This window comes from Nycticebus coucang, chromosome 24 (assembly GCF_027406575.1).
Source record: "Nycticebus coucang isolate mNycCou1 chromosome 24, mNycCou1.pri, whole genome shotgun sequence".
In the NCBI taxonomy this organism is placed as follows: Eukaryota; Metazoa; Chordata; class Mammalia; order Primates; family Lorisidae; genus Nycticebus; species Nycticebus coucang.
In genome coordinates this window covers 3,446,629-3,455,453 of record NC_069803.1, presented here as the reverse complement: position 1 = coordinate 3,455,453, position 8,825 = coordinate 3,446,629, and the positions used below count along the sequence as shown (strand labels likewise).

Here is an 8,825-nt window from a genome sequence, read left to right as displayed (position 1 = left end):
CCGGCCAAACTGCAACAAAAAAATAGCCGGGTGTTCGGGCAGTGCCTGTGGCTCAAAGGAGTAGGGCACTGGCCTCATATGCTGGAGGTGGTGGGTTCAAACCCAGCCCCAGCCAAAAAAAAAAAAACCTAAAAATAGCCGGGTGTTGTGGCAGGCACTTGTAGTCCCAGCTGCTTGGGAGGCTGAGGCAAAAGAATTGCGTAAGCCCAAGAGTTAGAGGTTGCTGTGAGCAGTGTGACGTCATGGCACTCTACCTGAGGGCAGTACAGTGAGACTCTGTCTCTAAAAAAAAAAGAAAAAATGGGGGAAAAAAAAAAAGCCCTGCTCTGCCCTGTGCCCTTGCTCCTTCTCTACTGAGTGACCATCTGGGGAAGAAGTTAGGGGTGCAGGGATATCTTCGGACCTGGGAAATCTGCCTGCAGGCATAGTTTCCTGCCCTTGCCAGAGGCTTGGCAGCTGTAGATGAAAGCCCAGGCCCTCTGCCTTTCAAGGTGACTGGTCACCGGCTGCCCCGCTCCCATCCCTCTCGCCCTGTGCATGTGCCCCCATGGCACATGTGTGCCTAGCAGGCCTGCCTGTGGGCAGTGGGGCGGGGGTTACTGTGGGCAGGCCATGCAGATAATGTTCAAGGCCCTGCTCTTGTCATCCTGAGAATTATGGCCATTCTGAGTGGAGAGGAGGAGGGCTGGGGAGCTCTGAAGGGCTGAGGCCTGCAGCTGTGGCTGATGTCAGAGGCTACCTTTGACTCAGGGGGTGGTGCTGGGTGACCTCCCTCAGGGCCAAGTCTTGGTGACTAGTTAACTCTTACTGTCCCTCTGAGCAGGAAGGTGGGGAGAGAGTTCTGAGTCTCTCTTCTGTATCTGGCTCTGCTTTTTGGTGAGGGTAGAGCTTCCAAGGCAGGAGACCTGTGGGCACAGCAGGTCAGGGGACTGGAGGGGAATGCCAGGGAGGGAGGCAGGGCTTTGGGGGCAGAAAAGGGGACTTTACCACTCCTCCCTCAGCCTTTACTGCATGTCCTCTGCATAGCTCTGCAATTAGGACCAATGGCCCCATGTGGCCCAGTGAGAACAGCTGGAGAGCAGATGAGGTATTCGGGAGGTGCAGAGGGTGAGGATACCTAATTCCACAGCAGTGGGAGGGAGAAGGGTTGTGCAGAGAGTAGCATGAATTAGAGTTGAGTCTGGAAAGTGTGAGTAGGAGTCAGCTGGGTTTGTGGTGGATGTTGGAAATGGGGAGAAGACAGGGCTTCCCAGGTAGGGCAGATGGCCAGCAGTATGGAGAAAGCTCCAATGTCTTGGGGAGCTTGGGCTGTGCAGTGTGGCTATGGGTGTCCCACGGGATGCCTGCATGGCATGCAAAGGCTCCTCTGCAGGCTCTGAGGAGGCAGAGGCTGGTGGGGTGGGGACCACAAGCTTGTGCCGGCTGCTGCGGCTCAGGGGAGGTGTAGCCACACCCACCTTCTGGGTTTCTGACCTTGGTGGTGGTGGGCAGCTGTGAACCAGAGTGGGGAAAGCACAGGGTTTGTGTTCAAACAGACCCCCAATCCTGCTCCCACCGCCAACTTTATGATTATCATCTGCTCAACTCCATCAATGTGAACTTCTGTGTCTGTAAAATAGAGGTATGTTTATTTTCTTCCGAACTCTATCAGGTTGATTATAAGATTTTTGTTTTGTTTGTTTTTTTAGACAGTGTCTCACTATGTCACCCTGGGTAGGGTGCCATGGCGTCACAGCTCACAGCAACCTCTAACTCTTGGGCTTAAGTGATTCTCTTGCCTCAGCCTCCCAAGTAGCTGGGACTACAGGGGCCTGCCACTGTAGTGGCGGGCTATTTTTTTTTTCTTTTTTGCAGTTTTTGGCCAGAGCTGGGTTTGAACCCGCCACCTCCGGCATATGGGGCCGGTACCCTACTCCTTTAAGCCACAGGCGCCGCCCTGCCCGGCTATTTTTGTTGTTGTTGCAGTTGTCATTGCTCTTTAGTTGGCCTTGGTGCATGTGGTCGGCGCCGTAAGCACTGTGCTACAGGCACCGAGCCTATAAGGTTTTTTTTTGGTTTCTTTTATTTTTTTTTTTTTGGCCAGGGCTGGGTTTGAACCCGCCAGCTCTGGCATATGGGGCCGGCGCCCTACCCCTTTAAGCCACAGACGCCCCCTTGTTTGACATTTTTTAAACAGAGTCATGCATGGTTGCCCCGTCTAGAGTGCCATGGCATCAACATAACTCACAGCAACCTCAGACTCCTGGGTTCAAGCGATCCTCCTACCTTGGCCTCCCAGAGTGCTAGGATTACAGATGTAACCTAACACGCCCAGCCCAGTTACAAGCTTTAAATGAGTTAATGAAGCATCACAGCCCATAAAGTGAAGTCCAGACTTCTGAGTGACGGTCCCAGTTTGGCCTCCAAATGTGCACATTGGATGTCATCTCTAGCAGTGTTCAGGCTGTCCCTGGAGGTGCCTGCTGCCTGTCAGCCCCAGGCACACGTTTTCCACTTTCAAGGACGTTCACAGTGTTTTCTCCTCTACAAGACCTCCCGTTGGGCACCTCCTTACCCTGCTCTTTAATTTGGATTAGATACTTTTTCTTTTGAGCCCCCTTGACAAATGTGCATCACAGTATGAATAAGATTACTGCCAGTTCTCCTGTATTTTACATCTCTATAAACAAGTACATGTAAAAATATAACTTTACTGGCCAGGCATGCTGGCTAACGCCTGTGATCCTAGCACTCTGGGAGGCTGAGGAGAGAGAATTCCTTGAGCTCAGTAGATATCAACCAGCCTGAGCAAGTACAAGACCCTGTCTCTACTAAAAATAGAAAAATTAACCATGTATTATGGTTGGCGCCTGGAGTCCCACCTATTTGGGAGACTGAGGCAGGGAGATCACCTGAGCCCAGGAGTTTGAGGTTGCTGTGAGCTAGGCTGATGCCACAGCACTCTAGCCTGGGCAACAGAGTGAGACTCTAACTGAAAAAAAATAAAACGTAACTTTACATGGGCCTGTAAGCTGCACAGGGCCATGGACCCGTTCCTGTTAGTTTTTGAATCTCCAGTGCTTAGCACAGTGTGGATAATGAATAGACAGTGAATAAATGTTTAATCAATGATAGTGATGCTTGGAGGCTGGCACTTTGTAGATTCTCAATAGATCTTGGTTTCCTTGTTTGATGCCATCTCTTCAGGGGCCTCAGAGTGAGGGGACACCCGGGGCTTTGTATGAGGTCTGTGTGTATTTACCATTAAAGGAATAGAGGATCTTGGGGAGGACCCTTGTGAGCTGGCCGCAGAAAGTTAAGGTGAACTAACCTTGATGGGCTTGAGGTCATTACAGTTTACTTCCCTTTGAAGTACATTTTGTGTAATTCAGCACTTAAATTCCTTTTTTTTTTTAGAGACAGAGTCTCATTTTGTCGCCCTCGGTAGAGTGCTGTAGCGTCACAGCTCACAGCAACCTCCAACTCCTGGGCTCAGTTGATTCTCTTGCCTCAGCCTCCCGAGTAGCTGGGACTACAGACGCCACCACAACACCCGGCTATTTTTTTGTTGCAGTTTGGCTGGTGCCGGGTTTGAAGCTGCCATCTCAGTATATGGGGCCGGCACCCCACTCACTGAGCCACAGACACCACCCTTTTTTTTTTTAGACAGAGTCTCACTATGTCACTCTAGGTAGAGTGCCATGGTGTTGTAGCTCATAGTAACCTCATACTCTTGGGCTCAAGTGATTCTCTTGCCTCAACCTCCCAAGTAGCTGGGACTACAGGCAGTCACCATAGCACCTGGCTGTTTTTTTAGGGGCAGGGTCTCTTATTCAGGCTGGTCTTGAACTCCTCAGCTCAAGCAATTCACTAGCCTTGGCCTCCCAGAGTGCTGGGATTACAGGCATGACCCACCTCGCCAGGCCCCAGTTAAATTCCTTGATCTGAGTTGGTCATCATTTCACAGGTATCATTCTGATTTGCACGAAGGAGATTTGTGTAAATAATACATTGCACATTTTCATTTTCCCTATACATGGTGACTTGATGGGCAAACTTTGGAACACCTTGTACTAAGCTCTTCACATATGTCATCCTTACAGGGACCACCCAACAAGCTGCCACTATTATTACCCCTGTAATCCTGGCACTCTGGGAGGACCAGCCGGGTGGGTAGCTTGAGCTCACGCGTTCGAGACCAGCCTGAGCAAAAAGTGAGATCCTGTCTCTACTACAAAACAGAAAAACTAAGGCGAGAGGATCGCTTGAGTCCAAGAGTTGGAGGTTGCTGTGAGCTATGATGCCACAGCACTCTACCCAGGGTCACAGCTTGAGACTGTCTCAAAAAAAAGAAAAGAAAAGAGGTTAAGGCACTGAGGGGTTGAGTAACTTGACCAAGATCAAAGAGCCAAATGAAAAAAAACAGGATGCAAAATCCGGGAGCCTGGTCTGTGCCCTTGGTTAAACTGCTTAACTTATATTTTATTTTATTTTTTTAGCAGTTTTTGGCTGAAGCTGGATTTTAACCCCCAACCTCCAGTATATGGTGCTGGCACCCTACTCGTTGAGCCATAGGCACCTCCCAACTTGTATTTTATTTTATTATTTATTTATTAATTTTTTTTTTGAGACAGAGTCTCACTTTGTCACTCTTGGTAGAGTGCTGTGACATCATACCTCATAGCAACCTCAAACTCTTTTTTTTTTCTTTTTTTTTTTTTTTTTTTGTAGAGACAGAGTTTCACTTTATTGCCCTCGGTAGAGTGCCATGGCCACAGCTCACAGCAACCTCCAACTCCTGGGCTTAGGCGATTCTCTTGCCTCAGCCTCCCGAGTAGCTGGGACTACAGGCGCCCGCCACAAGGCCCAGCTATTTTTTTGTTGCAGTTTGGCCGGGGCTGGGTTTGAACCCACCACCCTCGGTATATGGGGCCGGCGCCCTGCTCACTGAGCCACAGGCGCCGCCCTTTTTTTTCATTTTTTTTATTGTTAAATCATAGCTGTGTACATTAGTACAGTCATGGGGTACAATGTGCTGGTTTCATATACAATCTGAAATATTCTCATCAAACTGTTCAACATAGGCTTCATGGCATTTTCTTAGTTACTGTATGTAGACATTTGTATTCTGCATTTAGTAAGTTTTGCCTGTACCCATTCTAAGATGCACCATAGGTGTGGCCCCACCCAGTACCTTCCCTCCACCCTAACCTCCCCCCTCCCTTCCCCTTCCTTGGCCCTTTCCTCATAGTCTTGTGCTATAGTTGGGTTATAGCCTTCATGTGAAAGCTATAATTTAGTTTCATAGTAGGGCCGAGTACATTGGATACTTTTTCTTCCATTCCTGAGATACTTTGCTATGAAGAATATGTTCCAGCTCCATCCATGTAAACATGAAAGAAGTAAAGTTTCCATCTTTCTTTAATGCTGAATAATATTCCATGGTGTACATGTACCACAATTTGCTAGTCCATTCGTGGGTCGATGGGCACTTGGGCTTCTTCCATGACTTAGCAATTATGAATTGGGCTGCAATAAACATTCTGGTACAGATGTCTTTGTTATATTGTGATTTTTGATCTTCTGGGTATAAACCTAGTAAAGGAATTATAGGATCGAATGGCCGGTCTATTTTTAGGTCTCTAAGTATTCTCCAAACATTCTTCCAGAAGGAACGTATTAGTGTGCATTCCCACCAGCAGTGTAGAAGTGTGCCCTTTTCTCCACATCCATGCCAACATCTCTGGTTTTGGGATTTTGTTATGTGGGCTACTCTTACTGGGGTTAGGTGATATCTCAAAGTAGTTTTGATTTGCATTTCTCTGATGATTAAGGATGATGAGCTTTTTTTCATGTGTCTGTAGATCTTGCATCTGTCTTCTTTAGAGAAGTTTCTCTTCAAGTCCCTTGCCCAGCTTGTGATGGGATCACGTGTTCTTTTCTTGCTAATACGTTTGAGTTCTCTGTGGATTCTGGTTATTAGACCTTTATTGGAGGTATAACCTGCAAATATTTTCTCCCATTCTGAGGGCTGTCTGCTTGCTTTACTTACTATGTTCTTGGCTGTGCAGAAGCTTTTTAGTTTGATTAGGTCCCAGTAGTGTATTTTCTTTTTCTTCCAGTAGTGTATTTTTGATACTGCTTCAATTGCCTGGGGAGTCTCCTCATAAAATATTCACCCAGGCCGATTCCTTCAAGAGTTTTCCCTGCACTTTCTTCAAGTATTTTTATAGTTTCATGTCTTAAGTTTAAATCTTTTATTCAGTGAGAGTCTATCTTAGTTAATGGTGAAAGGTGTGGATCCAGTTTCAGTCTTCTACAGGTTGCCAACCAGTTCAACCAGCACCATTTGTTAAATAGGGAATCTTTTCCCCACTGAATGTTTTTTTTTTTTTTTGTAGAGACAGAGTCTCACTGTACCGCCCTCGGGTAGAGTGCTGTGGGGTCACACGGCTCACAGCAACCTCCAACTCTTGGGCTTACGCAATTCTCCTGCCTCAGCCTCCCAAGCAGCTGGGACCACAGGCGCCTGCCACAACGCCCGGCTATTTTTTTGTTGCAGTTTGGCCGGGGCTGGGTTTGAACCTGCCACCCTCAGCATATGGGGCCGGCGCCCAACTCTCTGAGCCACAGGCGCCGCCCATCCCACTGAATGTTTTTTTTTTTTTTTTTGTAGAGACAGAGTCTCACTTTATGGCCCTCGGTAGAGTGCCGTGGCCTCACACAGCTCACAGCAACCTCCAACTCCTGGGCTTAAGTGATTCTCTTGCCTCAGCCTCCCGAGTAGCTGGGACTACAGGCGCCCGCCACAACGCCCGTCTATTCCCACTGAATGTTTTTAATTGGCTTGTCAAAGATCAAATAATAGTAAGTAGCTGGATTCATCTCTGGGTTCTCTATTCTGTTTCAGACATCTACTTCTCTGTTTTTGTGCCATTACCATGCTGTTTGATCACTATCAATTTATAGTACAGTCTCAGGTCTGGTAGTGTGATTCCTCCTGCTGTGTTTTTATTTCTGAGTAATGTTTTGGCTATTCGAAGCAACCTCAAACTCTTGGGCTCAAGCCATCCTCTTGCCTCAGCCTCCCAAGTAGCTGGGATGACAGATGCCCATCACAACACTTGGCTACTTTTAGAGATGAGGTCTCACTCTGGCTCAGGTTGGTCTCGAACCTGTGAGCTCAGGCAATCCACCTGCCTCAGTCTCCCAGAGTGCTGGGATTACAGGAGTGAGCCACAGTGCCCAGCCTTACTGCTTAACTTTTAAAAATCTCATTCCTGGCTTGGCACCGGTATCTCAGTGGTTAGGGGCTGGTCACATACACCCTGCCTGCTCAGTGACTGGCAGGTTCAAACCCGGCCTGGGCCTGCTAAACGATGACAACTACAACAAGAACAAAAAATAGCCAGGCGTTGGGGTGGGCGCCTGTAGTCCCAGCAACTTGGGAGGCTGAGGCAAGAGAATGGCTTAAGCCCAAGAGTTTGAGGTTGCTGTGAGCTATGACACCATGGCACTCTACTGAGGGTGACATAGTGAGACTCTGTCTCAGAAAAAAAAAATACTCTGGCTTCTCTTCAGATCATATAAATCTTTCATCTTTTACTAAAGATTTCCGTGGAGAGAAACAATTGAATCATAAACTAATTTTTTGAGGCCTTGCTTTGGCAAAGCTATAAAAAAAAAATCTCGTTCCTCACTCTCGAACTTGGAGCTAAGAGTTTTCTCTCCTAGCATATATCCCTGGCTGGCATATAGTATTCAGTCCCTCAACAAATTTTAGGGTAACAGGTGACTTACTCAACTATCAGATTCTGTTCGAGTCCCTTGTGTTCCCCTTCACCCACCGCTTCAAACAGGTAAACCAGAATTTTAGATTGCCTTGCTTAGGGATTTTTGGTCTATTGTAATCATCTGAAGGCAGTGGGGGCAGAATTTAACCTTCCAGATATTTCATTTGACCCACGTACCATTTTAAGAAAACTTTGAATTAGTTGCCAACATTAACTATAGGGACAGAGAACAGATCGGTGCTATGCGGGGCTGGGGAAGGAAAAGGAAGTTAAATGAACACAAAGGGGCACGGTGATGAAAATATTTCATCTCTTGGAACAATGGTCCTTACGCAACTAGATACAGTTGTTAAAACTTATAGAACTGCATACTAAAAAGGGTGAATTTGACTGTATATAAATTATACCTCAGTAAACTAGAAAAAACTGAGTCTTAGAGATGGATTTCCAGGTAGTCTGGGTCCTAGCCTTGACGTCCATCTAGCAGTGAGGCCTCTCCTTCCTCCTGGCCCCAGCTGCTGGCTACATGGGCCCTGACACCATTCAGTTCTCTAAGTTTCCAAAGCAAGAGCATCTGAGGTCATTTTCTATCCCTGGGTCTGGTCTATCCCTTCAAGTGGCTGAAGATAGGGGAAGATTTGAGGAAAAAGGAGAGCGGATGGACAATAGGAGGCTGAGAGAGGAAAAGAGAGGCAAAGAAGTGAGGTCGAAGAAAAGAAAAGCAGCCTCTGATTTTATCCTGTTTCCAGGTAGTCTTGGCCAGGTCAGGGGTTAGACAGGCAGGGGGAGTGCTAACCTAGGTGGACTACCCAGAGCTTTGGGACGTTGCTCTCATTTTCTAGAATTGGCTTTCAAGTTCTTAGCTATCCAGTTTTTTCAAGGATAGGGAAGAGGATAGGTAAATCTTGTTTTGTTTTGTTGTTGTTGTTTTTTGAGACAGAGTCTTACTCTGTTCCCCTGGGTAGAGTGCTGTGGCATCATAGCTCACAGCAACCTCAAACTCTGGGGCTAGAGCAATCCTCTTGCCTCAGCCTCCCAAGTAGCTGGGACTAC

The 8,825-nt window shown here is 47.3% G+C and overlaps 1 non-coding gene across 1 annotated transcript; it reads left to right on the top strand.

Annotated features, from left to right (window-relative positions):
- Positions 1 to 7,540: 7,540 nt before the first annotated feature.
- Positions 7,541 to 7,654, top strand: LOC128576622 (U5 spliceosomal RNA). The gene has a single exon (XR_008377453.1). It is a non-coding gene; the product is annotated as a U5 spliceosomal RNA (small nuclear RNA).
- The last annotated feature ends 1,171 nt before the right edge of the window (positions 7,655 to 8,825 follow it).